Source organism: Macaca thibetana, chromosome 10 (genome assembly GCF_024542745.1).
Source record: "Macaca thibetana thibetana isolate TM-01 chromosome 10, ASM2454274v1, whole genome shotgun sequence".
NCBI lineage: Eukaryota > Metazoa > Chordata > Mammalia > Primates > Cercopithecidae > Macaca > Macaca thibetana.
Window position 1 is genome coordinate 82,736,815 of NC_065587.1, and position 19,617 is coordinate 82,756,431.

General features: G+C 36.2%; 1 protein-coding gene across 6 annotated transcripts in view; it reads left to right on the forward strand.

Moving 5' to 3' along the window:
* The window catches only part of MACROD2 (mono-ADP ribosylhydrolase 2), a 2,111,745-nt gene that overhangs the window by 101,095 nt on the left and 1,991,033 nt on the right, over window positions 1–19,617 (forward strand). The window lies entirely within an intron of this gene.

Genomic DNA, 19,617 nt, shown 5'->3' on the forward strand with positions numbered 1-19,617 from the left:
GGGAAGACAAAGGGAAAAAAGTTTTTGGAATGATATTCTCAAACCTGCATTTGGAATAAAAGGTAATTTTGGAAAAATGTCTCCTAAAGTCTATTTCCATATGTGAAATATTCCATAAAGCCTGTCCTTTTGTTGAACATAGATATTTTAAAATCCTGCAATATAATCTTAAAGCCACATTCACAATAGGTTGATATTAATAGTTTGCTTTTGTATCATAGATATGCCTTATTAATACATAATATTCATCTAATATCTTATAGTATTAATAATCTAATTTTTTTCCAGGTATAACATTGATGCATGTTTATTGATAGAAAATATAGACTAGTATAAAGAAGTAAAATGTGTCAAATTTTACTATCCAGAGATAACCACTATTAATACTTGTTTTACATCCTTATAATCTTTAAAATGCATGTATAGAGAGAGCTATAAATAGTATATTTTGCAGTAATACTATATGTGCTATATAGTAACTTGCTTTTTTCTCACTTATATAGATCAGTCATTTTCTGTATCCTTACATGTTAAGAACATGATTTTAAATGGTTATTTCTAATTTCTCAAATAAAGCTATAATGATGGTCTTTGTACCTAAATCTTTATAAGTATCTCTGATTATTTCTTCAAAATATATTACTCAGAAGGAATTACTGGATGAAAGGCTATAATATTTTTATTTAAATGATTTTGAGATCCATTACAAGAATGTTATGATATGCTTTCCCAAGAGCGATATGTAAGTGGAAATTCTTGTAAATGCTAGGTTATATCATTACAAAATAATTTGATAGTTATTAACGATCCAATTTCTTTCATTGTTAGTGATATTGAATGCTTTTCTTCTTTATGTTTATTGGCTGTTTGCATTTTTAAAAAAATTTTATGGTCATATTGCTGCCCAGATTTCTTATTGGTTATTTATCTTTTCTTAATTGGGGAAAAGCTTATTATGTATTAACAATAGTAAACCTTTGCCATGTTTGTTGGTAATACTGCATTTTCTTTGAGTTTGACATTTACTTTTCAAATGTGTTTATAGTATGAGTTTATCTTCAGACATTTACACATATTCATGTTACCAAAATCTTCAGTCTTTTTCTTATTTGTTTCTTTCTTTGGTATTGAATTTAAGATGGTTTTCCCAACCTAAAGTTTAGATAGTCCCTTATATTTTCCTCTAATTTTCTTTCCTTTCTTTTTTTTGAGTTGGAGTTTCGCTCTTGTTGCCCAGGCTGGAGTACAGTGGCGCCATCTCGGCTCACTGCAACCTCCGCCTCCCGGGTTCAAGCAATTCTCCTGCCTCAGCCTCCTGAGTAGCTGGGATTACAGACGTGTGCCAACATGCCTGGCAAATTTTGTATTTTTAGTAGCGATGGGGTTTCTCCATGTTGATCAGGCTGGTCTCGAACTCCTGACCTCAGGTGATCTGCCCACCTCAGCCTCCCAAAGTGCTGGGATTACAGGCGTGAGCCACCGTGCCCGGCCCCTCCTCTAATTTTTTGATAGTTCTCTGGACTTACATTAAACTCCATCTAGAATTTGGGCTTACGAAAGGTGTGAGGTAGCAGTATTAATTTTTAAATTATTGTGATTTTCACATATATACTTCATTTTGGATGCAGTAACTGCTCCCCCAATCTCTGCCATTTGTCTGCCTTTTCAAACATTTCTTGTCTATTCTAGTCCTTTTGTTCTACAGATACATTTTAGAATCATTGTATCAGGTTCCATATCAAGACACAAAACAAAAACAGCATCACCACAAAGAAAACCCAAAAATAGTCATGGATTTTTGATTGGCAACTTAAGTTAGTTCAAGAGTTTTGACATCTTTACCATATTGTCTACCATCTAGGACCGTGACTGGTTGTTAGATTTATTTAATCTTATCCCCCCGATATTTGTCCGTAAAACTTTATAGTTTTCTTCATATGAGACTCACACAGTTGCTTTATCTTAGAAAGTTTAAACTTTTTTTGGTATTATGAATGGTGTCTTTTTAAAATTTATTTTTTCTGATTACTTTGGGTAATATAACCAATTTAATAATTTGTCCACCTTACTGAATTATAAAAACTTTTGAGTTGGTTCCCTTGGGTTTTCTAGGCATATACATTTGTATGCACACTGCTTCTCTGCCCTTTTTATTGCATTGGCAACAATATTAAATTAGTTATCATAAGGCATTCTTGATTATTCCTGATTTTATTGGGAATGACTATAGTATTTTGCAATTCATTCAATAAATATTTATTAAGTACCTACTACATGACAGGCATTATTTTAAATATGAGAGATAAAATGATGAGAAAAACAGATATAATCTAAGCCCCTGAGTTTACAACCTAGTGGAAATTGTGGTCAAAGAGTTATCTTAATAAATATAAAAGTATAAATATGTAAGTTTAGAGTTGATAGATTGGGACTTTTGCTGTCAATTTCCTTTTAAATTTAGCTAATTGTGAGGAAGCCTAAGTTTCCAACTGAAAAAGCATTTAGGTCCTTATTAGAGAGTATGCCTGTGAGGAAAGTTGAAATGAAGTCAAAGTATTAATCACAATGAAATGGTTATTTTGTGTTTATAAGCAAAGACAAAATAAAACTTAAACAGAAAAACCCACCTCATCTATTTTTGACACCGGTGTCTCTGCTTTTAAGGCTCTATTTCCTGGAGTTAAATATTGTAGTAACATAGTCTTCCAGGAGCTTTCTTTTGGTCTTTAAGAGAGACTAAAAGAAAAAAAAATGTGAGGGAAGTGGCAATAGCTGCTTCGGCATTTATTCCATGTTATTTTGAGTTTTTAAGCAAATAGACAAAATAAAACATCAATTTCTCTGCATGATTTCTTTAAACCTTTTGCGTTTTTTTCTTCTTGTTGACTGAGCACTTAAGTTCATACTTTTTCATACTGCTTTTTTTTCTTTAAAATAATGTGGATGTCTTTTAATGAGCCTTTTTTTTTTTTTTTTAAGATGGAGTCTCACTCTGTCATCCAGGCTGGAGTGTGCAGTGGCATGATCTCGGCTCACTGCAACCTCTGCCTCCTGGGTTCAAGTGATTCTCCTCCCTCAGCCTCCTGAGTAGCTGGGACTACAGGTGTGTGCCACTATGCCTGGTTAATTTTTGTATTAGTAGAGATGGGGTTTCACCCTGTTAGCCAGGATGGTCTCCATCTCCTGATCTCGTGATCCGCCCACCTCAGCCTCCCAAAGTGCTGGGATTACAGGCGTGAGCGACTGCAGCTGGCCTTAATGAGTACTTTTCATTGCTTCTGAAGAACTCAGTGGGACTCAAGAGCCTGTTGAGAAATTCATTATTAAAACTGTTAATTATAAAGTTACTGAAATTTCAGACTTCTTAATTTGGGGTAACCATCTAAATAAACAATAGCTGGCTACAAACTACTTATGGAATGATATTGTTGAAGTTTGGGGGAGCGATAGTTCTTAGCATAGAAACAATAATGTTCAGAAACCACCTCCTGCCTCTCTCTGCAGATCCAACCCAATGTCCATTCAAACTTAGGCAAAGGGAAAAAAATGACTGCACATCATTCCCTTCTTTTGTTTTCTCTCCTCTGCTATGCCATAACTTGCTGGAAATTGTCCAAATCACCACTGTTGATAGCTGTCATTTAGTCAATCTGTGGGATATGTTTGAGTAGGTGATGGGGATGGGAATATACGATATAGGATGGGGATGGGGATATATGATATATGGGGATATATGGGGATATAGGATGGCGATGGGAATATTTGGGGATATAGGATATAGGATGGGCATAGGGCTATAAGATGGGAAGAACTTTTTTTTTTTGAAGTGGACTCTACACTGGTTATATCTTCACGTTTGAGCTTCTAGTTATTAGGAGCTCAGTGTCTTTTTAAAAATAGCGTGGGGATAGACGGAAAACAGCATTTCTATGAGGATGGAGTGAAAGAATAAATGAACACGAGCCTTGTTAATGTGCTAAATTGTCATTTTTTGTTGTTATTTAGCTCTGCATCCCAGTGTCTTTTTCTGTAATCTGACTTATCACTTTGTTTTCTAATCTATAATTTTTTTTCTGAAGGAATTTGTGCAGTCAAACTAAACATTAAATCCTCCAAGGAATTAGAATATAATTCTCAAGAGAAAATAATTGCCAGGGACATGGATGGTTGCCAAGAAATTCCCTTCTGAGTTTATTTTTTTCTTTTCCTACTTTGAGCCCTGCTATCCCTATTTTTAAAGGAATCTCTTCTGAAGTTAAATAGTAACAAAGTCTTCCAGAGGCTTTCTTTTAGTCTTTGAGAGAGACTAAAAAATGCAAGGGAAAGTGGCAGCAGCTGCTTAAGCATTTGTTCCATGTTTTTAGAGATTGTCTTCTCTCTTTGAGAATTCTTCAGTGCACTTAGGGAAACTTATATTTTGTTTGTTATACATACTGGTCAACTGGATTTTTTTAAAAAAGAGAACAGTTTTTTTTTTCAGTCTGATTATAAAAGGAATACACATGAATACTTAAGATAGGAAGAATGTAAAATAGAATAACAGAACTTCATCTCTAATGTTTGTAAATATATATATCATTGTTTGTTAAAGGTGTTTATGCTTCTGGTTATTTTATTTTCATTGCATAGATGTATTTTGTTTTTTTACAAAACTGGTGCAACAGTACATTTTAAAATTTGATCACGGCTTAATTTTTTGTTTATAAATACAATATTTTTATATGTAATTTTAAATAGCTACATGATATTCAATCATATACATGAATTTTAATTTATTTAATCATCCCTTCATTATTGGAAATTTAAATTATTTTAAGTTTTTTACTGTTATAAACAGGCAGCGACAAACATCCTAGCACATAAATCTTCATAGAAATCTTTGATTATTCCCTTGGAAGACATTCCTTCCCTTCAAGTGAAATTATGGAAGCATGAAAGTTTTAAAACTTCTTTTCAGATACAGACACACACACACATACACATATATCTTATATATATACACACACACACACACGTACACACACACACATAACCAAATAGCTCTATGGAAAGGTTAAATTAATTTATATCTCAAGGTGTAAGGGTATATATTTCCCTAAAGATCATCAATATTAAGTTTGATGAAATTTTTCACGCTTTGCATTTGAATTATACTTCAATGTTGTTTTATTTTCCATTTCTTTGAAGACAGGGAGGATACCTTTTGGTATTACCTTCTGTAATAGAAAGCAGGATCTTACCTATAAAATTTTATTGGCACCGATAGGGTGCAAAGTAACTTGGTGGTGGGTAGCCAAGAGACATTGGTGTTGGGGTGGGACCTGAGGAGCAACACATGCTGAATGTTTCTCAGCTAAGAAACTCAGATAGCTCAAGTTCAATGTCACTGCTTCTCCTCCTGAAATTTAAGATGGTGGGGAATACAGATGATTGCTGAAGTTCCTCAGAATGAGAGAGGAACGGTTTATTTAACTTTCAGCATAGTACCTACCATGTAGCACAGCACTTGGCACTGGGGATGTCTTATGGCTATGGCTTTGGTCCTTGGAGTTCACTCCGGATAGTTTTTCTGAAACTTTGAGGTTTTGCCTCAGGCAAGAAGATCTCAAGTTTCTCCCCCAGGGCTAAGATGAGAGTGGGGATCCATTGGTGACATATAAGCCAGAGCACTTCTCCCTTTGCATCCCCAGCTTCAGAAGATGGACTAAGCCCTCACATGCTGCTTTTCATTTGGACTGAGCCAATTAAACTGACACTGTAGAAGAGAGAACCAGTTTCTGGGAAAGTAAACAGCAGCGTTTATATTAGTATGAGGGTTATAGGGAGGTGAATTCTTATTCTACCTGTGGTTAACAATGAATATAAATACCCTCTGCCATAGTTCAGTTCTTGTAATTGCATGGCTTGTCAGAGGTCAATTGTAGTTTAAATATAAGCTGAGCTGTATAACTATACTAACTGATAATTCATGAGGCCTAGGGGCTAGCTAATACTCATGTGCAACCTTATTTGGAATATTCTATGCACTTTTGCTTTTTTAAAATTTTATTTAAATAATACTAAGGAGGAAGGCTGAATAGAAGCCCACAGCATTTGTCTCTCCTGTAGGAATACCAAATTTTAACAACTACACAAAAAAGCACCATCACAAGAACCAAAAATGAGAGTCAGAATCATAGTACCTGATTTTAACTTCATATTGCTGAAAGATGTACTGACAAGGGTAGGAAAGATGGTCTTGAATCACCAATGCCACCCCAGCCCCGTTCCCCAGCATTGACTCTGTGGCACAGAGAGTCTGAATTTGGAGGAGGGAGAGCACAGTGCCTGGGTGACTCAGTAAACTCAGCGCTGCCTTGTCACGGTGGTGATCACAGCTATGCTGGGCTCAGCCAGTACCTGTGCATGGAAGGAGCATTTGGACCAGACCTAGTCAGAGGGGAATTGCCCATCCCAGTGTTCAGAATTTGAACTTCTTAGCAGACCTTCCCACTGAGGGCCAAAGTGCTTTGGGGTCCTAGGTAAACTCAAGAGGCAGTCTAGGACACAACGACTGCAATTCCTATGCCACTCCTAGTGCAAGTCTGGGCTTGGAGCCAGTGAACTAGGGTGGCATGTGGCCTAGAGAGACACCAGATGGGGCAGCTAAGGGAGTTCACCATCCCTCTTCCAACCCCAGAGAGTGCAGTTTGCAGCAACAAAAGTGACTCCTACTTTCTACTTGAGGAGAGGAGAGCAAGGAGTGAAGAGGACTTTGCCTTGCATCTTGGATACCAGCTCAGCCACAGTAGGATAGGGCACTGGGCAGAGTTGTGAGGCCCCCTTTCTGGCCCTAACTGGCCAAAAGAGAACCTGCTGCCTTGAAGGAAAGGACTCAGTCCTGGCAGGATTCATCACCTGTTGACTAAAGAGACCTTGGGCCCTGAATAACCAACAGTGATACTAGATCACATACCATGGACGTTGGGCTCTGAGATGTGCTGGCTTCAGCTGTTATCCAGAACATTTCCAGCGGTGGTGGCTATGGTGAAACACTCCTTCTGTTTGAGAAAAACAGAGGGGCCACAGTGGGGTAGAGTACCAAGCAGGTTCTTGGACAGCATTTATGGAACTGCCCTGTGCCAGTGGGGAACCCACTGCCCTGAAGGATGAGTCCTAGGTCTGGTAGCATTCACCACAAGCTGACTGAAGAGCCCTTGGGTTTTAAGTGAACATTGGTGGTAGCCTGACAGAACCCCCCATGGACTGGTGGTGGTAGTGGCCACAGGGAGAGTCTCCTCTGCCTTTGGAAAGGGGAAAGAAGAGAAGGAAGGACTTTATCTTGTGGTTTGAGTGCCAGCTTAGCCACGGTAGAATAGAACATCATATAAATCAAGGTTTTTGACTCCAGTCCTTGGATCCCAGTGAGCATTCCTGAACTCATCTAGGGCCTGAGGGAACTCATTGCCCTGAAGGGAGGGGCAGAAATTTGGCTGGCTTTGCCACCTACTGATTGTAGAGTACTAGGGCCTTGAATGAACATAGGTGGTAGCCAGGTAGTGGTTACAGTGGGCCTTGGGCAGGACCCAGTGTTGTGCTGGCTTCAGGTCTGAACCTGCATTGTCCCAGTGGTGGTGGTCACAAGGATGTGTGTGTCCCTAAATCCCCAGTTCAAGGTGGCTCAGCATAGAGAAAGAGACTCAGTTTGTTTGGGAGAAAGTAAGGGAAAATAACAAGAGTCTGTGCCTAGTAATCCAGACAATTCTTCCAGATCTTATCCAAGACCACCAAGGTGGTACCTTTGTGAGTCTGCAAGAACCACAGTGTTTTTGGGCTTGGGGCCTAAGTCCCTCTGAATACCTGGAAAGTCTTTCCAAGAAGGATGGGCACGAACAAGCCCATACTGCGAAGACTACAATATATACCTAATTCTTTAGTGCCCAGACACCAGTAAACATCTACAAGCATTAAGAGCATCCAGGAAAAAATGACCTCACTCAGTGAACTTAAATAAGGCAGTAGGGACCAATCCTGGAGAAACAGAGATATGTGACCTTTCAGACAGAGAAATCAAAATAGCTGTGTTGAGGAAACTCAAATTCAAGATAACACAGAGAAGGAATTCGAAATTCTATTGGAGAAATTTAACAAAGAGATTGAAATTATTAAAAAGAATCCAGTAGAAATTCTAGAGTTGAAAAATGCAAGCAACATATTGAAAAATTCATCAGAGTCTCTTCTTAATAGCAGAATTGATCCAGCAGAAGAAAGAATTAGTGAGCTCAAAGACAGGCTATTAAAATACACAGTCAAAAGAAACAAAAGAAAAAAGTATAAAAAGAATGAAGCATGCCTACATGATGTAGAAAACAGCCTCAAAAGGGCAAATCTAAGAGTATTGGCCATAAAGAGGAGATAGAGAAAGAGAGGGGGTAGAAAGTGTATTCAAAGGAACAATATCAGAGAACTCCCCAAACCTAGAGAAATATATCAATATTTCAGTACAAGAAGGTTATAGAACATCAAGCAGATATAACCCAAAAAAGACTACCTCAAGGCATTTAATAACCAAACTTCCCAAAGGTCAAAGATAGGGAAAGGGTCATAAAAGCAGAAACAGAAAAGAAACATGTAACATAAAATGGCACTCCAATACATCTGGCAGCACATCTTTCAGTGGAAACCCTACATGCCAGGAGAGAATGGCATGACATATTTAAAATGCTGATGGAAAAAACCCATTTGCCCTAGAATATTATATCTGGCAAAAATATCCTTCAAGCATGAAGGAGAAATAAAGACCTTCCCAGAGAAAGAGGGATTTCATCAACACCAGAATTGACCTACAAGAAATCCTAATGGAGTTCTTTAATCTGAAATAAAAGAACATTAATAACAATAATAAATTATCTGAAGGTACAAAACTCACTGGTAATAGCACACAGAAAAATGGAATATTATAACACTGTAATTATGTATAAACTACTCAAGTACAAAGACTAAATGAACCAATCAAAAATAAGTACAACAGCTTTTCAAGATATAGACAGTACAATAAGACACAAAGAGAAACAACAAAAAGTTAAAAAGCGAGGGGACGAAGTTAAGGCCCACAGTAGTTATTATTTTTTTCTTTTTTATGCAATCAGTGTTGTCATCAGTTTAAAATAATGGGTTGTAAGATAATGTTTGCATGCCTCATTGGAACTTCAAATTGAAAAACATACAATGGATACACAAAAAAATAAAAAGCAGGAAATTAAATCATGCTATCAGATAAAATCACTTTCATTAAAAGGAAGACAGGGAGGGAGGAAAGAAGGAAGAGATCACAAAGCAACCAGAAAACAAATAACAAAATGGCAGGAGTAAATCCTTACTTATCAATAATGACATTGAATGTAAATGGACTTAAGTTTCCAATCAAAAGACATAAAGTGGCTAGGTGGATTAAAAAAAAGCTAGACCCATTGTCTGTTGACTACAAGAAGCATATTTCACCTATAAAGACACACATAGACTGAAAATAAAGGGAGGGAAAAGATATTCCATGCCAATGGAAAGCAAAAAAAAAAGTAGGAGTAGCTATACTTGTATCAGACAAAATAGATTTCAAGACAAAAGCTGTAAGATAAAGAAGGTCATTATATAATGATAAAGGGGTCAATTCAGCAAGAGGAGATAACAATTTTAAATATATATGCACCCAGTGCTGGAGCACCCAGATATATACAGCAAATACTATTATTAGAGATAAAGAGAGAGATAGAACCCAATACAATAATAACTGGAGACTTCAACACTCCACTTTCAGCATTGGACAGATCTTTGAGATGGAAAATCAACAAAGAAACTTTGGACTTAACCTGTCCTATAGACCAAATGGACCTATTAGATATGTACAGATCATTTTATTCAATGTCTGCAGAATGCACAGTCTTTTCCTCAACACATGGATCATTCTTAAGGACAGATCATGTGTTAGGTCACAAAACAAGTCTTAACACATTCAAAGAACTTGAAATAATATCAAGCATCTTCTCTGAACTTCTAGACATCAACAACAAGAAGAATTTTGGAAACTATACAAACACATGGAAATTAAACAATATGCTCCTGAATGACCAGTGGGTCAGTGAAGAAATTAAGAATGAAATTGAAAGATTTCTCAAAACACATGGTAATGGAGACAAAATATACCAAAACCTATGGGATATAAAGAAAGGAAAATTTATAGTTAAAAGTGCCTACATTAATAAAGAAGAAAATCTTCAAATAAATAACCTATTGATGCATGTTAAAGAACTAGAAAAGCAAGAGCAAATAAAACCCAAAATTAGTAGAAGAAAAGAAATAATAAAGATCAGAGCAGAAACAAATGAAATTGATATGAAAAAAACAATACAAAAGATCAATCAAATGAAGAGTTTGGTTTTTGAAAAGATAAGTAAAATGGACTCATATTTAGCCAGACTAAGAAAGAAAGATAGAAGACCCAAATAAATAAAATCAGAGTTGAAAAAGGAGACATTACAATGAATACTGCAAAAACTCAAAGGATCACTAGTGGCTACTATGAGCAATGGCGAATAAATTGGAAAACGTAGAAGGAAATGGATACATTCATAGACACATACAACCTACGAAAATTGAACCATGAAGAAACCCAGAACCTGAATAGACCATTAACAAGTAACGAGATCAAGGCCACAATAAAAAGTCTCCCAGTAAAGAAAAGCCTGGGACCCAATGGTTTCATTGTTGAATTCTACCAAACATTTAAAAACGAATAAATACCAATCCTACTTAAACTCTTCTGAAAGTCATTCTGTGAGGCAAGTATTACCCTGATACCAAAACAAAAGACATAAAAAAACACCAAAAACAAAACTGCAGGCCAATATCTCTCATGAATATTGATATGAAAATCCTTACTAAAGTACAAGCAAACTGTATTCAACAGTACAATAAAAAAATCATTCATCATGACCAAGTGGGATTTATCCCAGGGATGCAAGAATGGTTCAACACATGCAGATCAATCAGTGTGCTGCATTATATCAACAGAATGCAAGACAAAAACCATATGATCTTTTAAATTGATACTGAAACAGCATTTGATAAAATTCAGTATTCCTTCATCTTTATAAAAGATCTAAAAGGATCTAAAAGTATCTTTTATAAACATATAAAAGGATATAGAGGGAACATACCTCAACAAAAAAGGTATAGAAGGAACATACCTCAACATAGTAAATGCCATGTATGACAGATCCACAGCTAGTATCACCCTAAATGGGGGAAACTGAAAACCGTTTTTTAAAGATGTGGAACATGACAAAAATAACCACTTTCAACCACTGTTATTCACATTGCATTGGGAATTCTAGCTAGAGCAGTCAGACAAGAGAAACAAATAAAGGGCTTCCAAATTGGAAAGAAAGAAGTTAAATTAGCTTTGTTTTCAGATGGTATGATCTTTTATTTGGAAAAACCTAAAAACTTCACCAAAACATGAATAGAACTAATAAACAAATTCAGTAAAGTTGCAGGATACAAAATCAACCTACAAAAATCAGTAGCATTTTTATATGCCAACAGTGAACAATCTGAAAAAGAAATGAAAATGTAATCCCATTTACAATAGCTACAAATAAAATTAAATACCTAGGAATTAATCAAAGAAGTGAACGATGTCTACAATGAAAACTACAAAATGTTGATGCCAGAAATTAAAGATAACACACACACAAAATGGAAATATTCCATGTTCATGGATTGAAAGAATCAATAGTGTTAAAATATCCATACTACCCAAAGCAATCTACAGATTCAATGCAATCCCTATCAAAATACCAATGGCATTCTTTACAGAAATAGAAAAATCAATCCAAAAATGTATGTGGAACCACAAAAGACCCATAACTATGCTGAACAACAGGAGCAAAAACTGGAGGAATCACTTTACCTGACTTAAATTATACTGCAGAGTTATAGTAACCAAAACAGCATGGTGCTGGCATAAAAACAGACACATAGACTAATGGAACAGAGAGTCCAGAAACAAATCCATACACCTACAGTGAATTCATTTTCAACAAAGTTGCCAAGAACATACATTGGGGAAAAGACAATCTCTTCAAAAATTGATGCTGGGAAAAACTGGATATCCATATGCTGAAGAATGAAACTAGACCTATATCTCATCATATACAAAAGTCAAACCAAAATGGATTAAAGACTTAAATCTAACTATGAAACTAGTACAAGAAAACATTGGGGAAACTCTCCAGGATATTGGTCTAGGCAAAATTTTCCTGAGTAATACTTCACAAGCACAGGCAACCAAAGCAAACATGTACAAATATGGGATCATATCAAGTTAAAAAGCTTCTGCACAGTGAATGAAACAACAAAGTGAAGAGACAACCCACAGAATGGGTGAAAATATTTGCAAACTACTCATCTAACAAGGGATTAATAACCAGAATATATAAGGAGCTCAAACAACTTCATAGGAAAAAAATCGAATAATCTCACTAAAAATGGGCCAAAGATGTGAATAGACATTTCTCAAAAGAACACATACGAATGTCAAACGGGCATATGAAAAGGTGTTCAGCATCACTGATTATCAGAGAAATGCACATCAAAACTACAATAAGATATCATCTCACCCCAGTTAAAATGACTTATATTTGGCTGGGCGTGGTGGCTCATGCCTGTAATGCCAGCACTTTGGGAGGCTGAGAAGGGCGGATCACGAGGTCAGGAGATGGAGACCATTCTGGCTAACACAGTGAAACCCTGTCTCTACTGAAAATGCAAAAACATTAGCCGGGCGTAGTGGCTGGCGCCTGTAGTCCCAGCTACTTGGGAGGCTGAGGCAGGAGAATGGCGTGAACCTGGGAGGCGGAGCTTGCAGTGAACAGAGATCGTGCCACTGCACTCCAGCGTGGGCGAGTGAGCGAGACTCCGTTAAAAAAAAAAATGGCTTATATCCAAAAGACAGGGAATAACAAATGCTGGAGAGGATGTGGAGAAAAGGGAGCCTTTGTGCACTATTGATGGGAATGTAAGCTAGTGCAATCACTGTGGAACAGTTTGGTTCCTCAAAAAACTAAAAATAGAGCTACCATCATCCAGCAATCCCACTGTTGGGTATATAACTGAAAGAAAGGAAATCGGTATATTGAAGAGATATCTGCACACCCATGTTTGTTGCAGCACTGTTCACAATAGCTAAGATTTGGAAGCAGCCTCAGTGCCCATCAGGAGATGAATGGATAAAGAAAATATGGTAGGTACATATACACAATAGAGTACTGTTCAGCCATGAGAAAGAATGAGATCCAGTCATTTGTAACAACATGGATGGAACTGGAAATCATATCAAATGAAATAAGTCAGGGACAGAAAGACAAACTTCACATATTCTCACTTACTTGTGGGAGCTAAAAAAATCAAAACAATTGAATTCATGGAGATAGAGAGTAGAAGGATGGCTACTAGAGGCTGGGAAGGGTAGTGGGGGATTGGAGGGTAAGTGGGGATAGTTAATGGGCACAAAAAATAGTTAAAAAGAATGAACAAGGGCTAGTTTTGATAGCATAACAAAGTGACTATAGTCAATAATTTAGTGGCACATTTTAAAATAAGTGTAATTTGATTTTTTGTAACACAAAGGATAAATGCTTGAGGGGATGGATACCCCATTTTCTATGATGTGATTATTACACATTGCATTCCTGCAGTAACATATTTCAGGTACTCCATAAATGTATACATCTACTATGTACCCACAAAAATTAAAAAATAAAAACATTAACATTGAAAAATTTTTGATGTATACTTTTGTTAATTTTAGTTGAAAGAAATGTATGCTTTATTTGTTACATATACAGGTCAACTTAGTTTCTAAATATTATTTTTTACTTTTATATTTGTGACTTTTAGGCAGCTGCTACCTTGTAGATTCTTAAACAACTGGATGGTATTCATTCTCTCCTATTGTCTTAATATAATTGCACACATTTGGCCATGTTTTGACTTAATCTTTCTAGAAAAATGACACTGATTATTGAATTCCAATTTTGTTGTTGTTGTTGTTGTTGTTGTTGTTGAGACGGAGTCTCGCTCTGTTGTCCAGGCTGGAGTACAGTGGCGCAGTCTTGGCTCACTGCAAGCTCTGCCTCTCGGGGTTCACGCCATTCTCCTGCCTCAGCCTCCCGAGTAGCTGGGACTACAGGTGCCAGCCACCACGCTCAGCTAATTTTTAAAATATTTTTAGTGGAGATGGGGTTTCACCGTGTTGGCCAGGATGGTCTTGATCTCCCGACCTGGTGATCCACTCTTCTCAGCCTCCCAAAGTGCTGGGATTACAGGCGTGAGCCACCGCGCCCAGCCTCCAATCTTTAATTTCCATAAAAATTAAGTGCCAGAAAGAGTAGTGAAGTAAAATAGCTTATCAGTAGATAATAGACATCCTTATATTTTCATGAAATATAAATCTATACAACTTTAGGAGTTTCAGAGGAACTTACTGATTTATTAAGTTTGCGTTTGGGTGAATAGTTCTTTTATGATGTGAGTTCTGTATCTTTAAAAAGGATACTTGATTAAGAACAATATTCTTATTTGTAGCCCAAATTTGGTGTATTTTGAATGATAGTGGTTTATTAAACTTGGTGTTGTGTAAAGGAAGATTTGGCCATTTTGATAAGGAAAGGTTGAGAATTATTTTTCAACATTTTTCTCTAGTTTGCCTTTTTAGTTATAGAAGCACCCCATATTTGCTTTAGAATAAGAACAGAAATAAATATTTTATTTTTACATACTGTTAGTACAAAGGCAGCAGCTTTTTCACTACTCATTTTAATTTTGTAACTTTGAAGCAAATTTATGGCATGAAATTTCCCCAGTTTCTTTTGACCTTGAGGTGCAGTATGATTTGCTTTGTTAAGTTTTAATTTTATGACACATCACATTTCTGTCATGCCCAAAATTAAACTTCAGGTTAGATGTATATTTTTCTACATTGGGATTATGAACAGAATAAATTATCAGAGAATTATGTTTAAATGAATATATAAGTATAGGAATGTATAGGCTTACCTACATCTCTCTACATAAATAGCTTGTTAGTGTGCAATCAGTCACTGGAGTTGCCATGAACTTGGAGCTTAATGAACAGGTGGAGAAAGAGGATGAATCCCAGTTCAAAATGGATCTGACAGCTTATCAGGCAATTTCACTGATCGCTAATCCAGTTCGTTTGGCAACTTAATTTATCACACAGTTAGAATTCTCATCCCGTGGGTTTCCAGGTGGAAATTAATTCTGAAACATGTCCAATACCACTGAGTTGAAGAGACCTGCTTAAGCTTTGTGAGGAAATTTAGAAATAAATTATTTTAAATGCATAAGCCAGGTTTCTCTATGATTCCCTTTGTGTTTATCCAATTCCTTCTTAAAATATTTGGATTCTGCTAGCATTTGATGGTGTGTTCATGGAGGTGAACTAAGGTTTATTTATTCATTAAGATTTATAAATTAAATGGAGAAATTGTTAATCCTAATTCATTAGTGAAATAACTACTATAATAGATAATCCTGTGAATATAATTCTATCTTTAGGTATAGAAAAATCACTGATCTCGGACATGTTTTAAGCATTTCGTAGCAACACATAATGAATAGAAGAAATTATTTCCTTAAAGGTCACAAATGTATGTCTTCTGAGTACTTAAAAATTCTCTAATTAGTCTGATTTACAGCTCATTATCTTATGTAAAAGAACTAAAGCAATTTCCTTGACAATAAGGACAAAATGCAACCTGCCTCTCACAGCTCACACTCTGACTCTGGAATTCCCAAGGATGAGTCTAATTAAATGGGCTTGGCTTAGGACTTGGCTGTAGCTTAAAATAACTTCAAAACCAGAAACACATTTTCTCCACTTTTTAAAGACTTGATTTATAGTGCATAGAAAGTTAAATTGAATATTGATCCTTGAAAAGCAAATGTGTCCTGTAGAAAATGACAACAAAAGAATACAATAAAAGATCACAGAGTGATTGATTGTCCAAAGTCTATAGATAGTAGCCTCCCCCTTTTATGTCATCTTCTTTAGGCATCTGTAGCTCTGAGAGGGTGACAGGGATGAAGTGTTAGAGGAGGATTAGTTGCACCTTGATGTGAACTGTTACATTTTATAGGAAGATTGAGGAAGGTGGTAACAAATCATTTCTAAGAAGGAATTTTGAGAAACGAGGAATGGGGCACAAGATCAATAAGACCTATGATATAACTGCAGGAAGGGACACCAGGGAATTTCTTATAATTTCTCAAACTCTGAAGCATCTTCAAAAAGAATTTAAGTCAGTGAAAAATAATTGAGATGACAGAAAACTACAAACTGGCATAACAGTGTCATTGATTGGATATGTCAGGAAAATTGTGCCTATCATTCTTATGACCAGGCTTATTAAAGTAATATCTTCATAATCTAGAGGGGCTCAGTGTTGGATCATCCTGGCATCCTTCTCAGATCCCCTCTCTGAGTCCTTGGCATTTTTCCCTGGAACATATTGCAGACCTACAACCTTGTCATTTCAGAAACTGTCCTTTCATTTTTACCTTTAAAGGGAAATGGTCACTGACTCCAGTACTAGCCCTTGGGAATCAAGCCAAAAGAAAAAAAATGGCAGGGCATTGTTTGATTTTCTCCTTTCCTGCTAGAGCAATGGTTGCATCAAAGGTTTGCTGGGTATCGGAATCACCCAGAGGGAGATAATGATGATGATAAAGCACAGTGGATCAATTTGGGGTTTTCCTCTGTTTGTGTTTTTCCTATTACCATCACTGTCACTGTGATGATGATAATAGTAATAGGAAAAATATATAAAACAAAATGGGGATAACCCTAAATAGACCCAATGTGCTTTATAACATTTCTGGTTTACTAAACTATTTGTTACTCCTCAGTATTTAATAGTGTCCCATGTACTATGCAAATAGCAGACAGTAAAACCCCTACAATGCCATTTAGTGAAATGTGAGGATCCTGTATAAAAAATCCTCAAGCTAGACTTATGTTGGATGAAGAAGACAGTGAGAAATCTTGTCTTTTTAGGTTAGGCTTTCTTGTTTTTCCCTTGTTTAACTTTTGTTTCTTTCAATGGCTTGCAGCTTGGAAGAGACACTTTTTGATCTAAAAACTATTTTGGTTGCTGAGAGAGGCAGTGTGTGTTTACCAATTAGAAGTTCATACTGCTTTTAATTCTGCTTCCAATAGTTTCAAGACTTTAAGAGTGAAATTGAGATTTGTGTATTTTTTCTATATTGGCTACATAAATAAATGGCCATAAATGGCAAAACCTGAGAATAAAGGAAGACCAAAAAAAAAAAAAAAAAAAAAAAAAAAGCAGCAAAATAAAATAAGACAGAAATACACAAATTATAGTGATTCTAATTTTCCTTATGAAACTTGAGATCCAGTAAGTAAACTTCGGTTGGAATTATTGGGCATTCAGACATTATCCTTCACGTAAGAAAAAGGTTCCCCGTCAGTAAGCTGAGATATTAGATCTGTGAATATACTGAGCCATCTGTGGAGACATTGATCAGATTGCCCTGCATTGTGATAGAACTGATGTAATTTGAGAATCAGATGGGGCTGATTCATGAATCTTGGAAAGACAATTACTTGACAGCAATGATAGATTTTGACCCTGTTGTAATTGGTATACTTGAGGTAGGAAGCGATTCTATTCATTCTGTCAAACGGAGGCCTCCACTCATAAAGTGAACTATTATTTAGAGGATCTTATCTTCTTGGCTATTATGAAAATGCAATTTTTGTCTAATCAGCTATTATTAAAATGCATTTACCAAATAATATATTCCTCTCACTATGGTGATTTAACAGAACAAAAGCTTTCTGAGGGCAGAGACTGTATTATCCATTTATGTATCTCCAGTGCTCTTTATCATATCTGGCCCATTGTTAGTACTCAAGAAGTGTTTGCGGAATTAATGAATGGTTGAGTAAGTTGCTTCCTATAATCAAGACTTTTAGTTAGAATGGTGGTAAATAGATTTAGACGTAGAGGTTTTCTACTTTGTATCGACGGGGCTGTCCTAACTGGTGGATTTATTTATTTTTTAATGCAATTTTTTTTCTTTTTATTTAAAATTTCTTTGGAAGCACAGATGATATTATAAACATAATAATGTAAATAAAGTAAGAAGAAATAAATTATTGATTACTCCACCTTCAAGCACACTGTGTTGATTTTTTCCTGTTCGTCTCTATGAATTTATATACTTTTTTGTTTGCATTTTTATGACTTAGAACCCAGATCTGATGTGGTATACTGAGTTTTCTACTTAATATTAACATTTTTAATGTAGTATTTAGGCCAGGCACGGTGACTCACGCCTGTAATCCCAGCACTTTGGGAGGCCGAGGCAGTTGGATCACGAGGTCAAGAGATCCAGACCATCCTGGGCAATATGGTGAAACCCCATATCTACTAAAAATATAAAAATTAGCCAGGTGTGGTGTCATGCACTTGTAGTCCCAGCTACTTGGGAGGCTGTGGCAGGAGAATCACTTGAACCCGGTAGGCGGAGGTTGTAGTGAGCCAAGATCATGCCACTGCACTCCAGCCTGGCGACAGAGCAAGACTCTGTCTCAAAAAAAAAAAAAAATAATAATAATTACTGTGTATAATTTTACGTGGCTACATAGTATATTCTTTACTTCCTATCCTCCCCTACAATATTCTATTTCCCTATCTGCTTTATCTTTCTAGTGAATTCCTACTCAGCTTTCAAGGTCCCATTTAACTTTGCAACAATCCTCCAATTTCTGTTGACTCTTATGATCCTAGTACTTTATGTACAATGACTATAGAACTTTTGATACTTTAACTCTTTTCTTTTTATGAAAATTATGAGAAATAAGGTACATCAGAGCATGGATTACACAACTGTGTGTCCTGATGCCTAACTCAGTGATGGTCATGTAGTTGGCACTCAACAAATACTTGCAGATAACGTTCTAAGGTCTGGGAATAGAGGGATGAATGAGATATGGTTTCTGGATTTTATGCTCAAAGTATTTGGTAAGCAGGTAGGCAGATAGGCAGATACCATGTAGAAACTGACCTTCTAGAGTTGTTTATATGGTGCTAGGAAAACCGAGAGGAGGCCAGTATATTCACAGCATAGTTTTTTCTTTTTAGCAATCTTTTTTCCTATATTTTCAGGAATGGTATGGGTAGGCTAAGGAGTTCTCACATTTTCATGACTCTTCATTTCCTTTGGAAATTATTTTCCAAAAGATTCCATTTCCTCAGGTTTGCTTTTCTCATGCCTTTTTGCCCATGTCACTTTCTCTTTTTTATTTGGTATCTTGAAATATATTTTTGGAACATATTATATAATCTCCCTATATAATTGCAGCAGGCAAAATTCTAAGATGTTCTTCAAGATTCTCCATACTTCCCCCACCAGGATACAGCCCCTGAGTAATCCCTGGGGCTGTAAATTTGATGGATTTTACTTCCATGAGTAGGTAATATTATATAGCACATTTAAGAAAGGAAGATTATCAGGATGGGTCTGACTCAT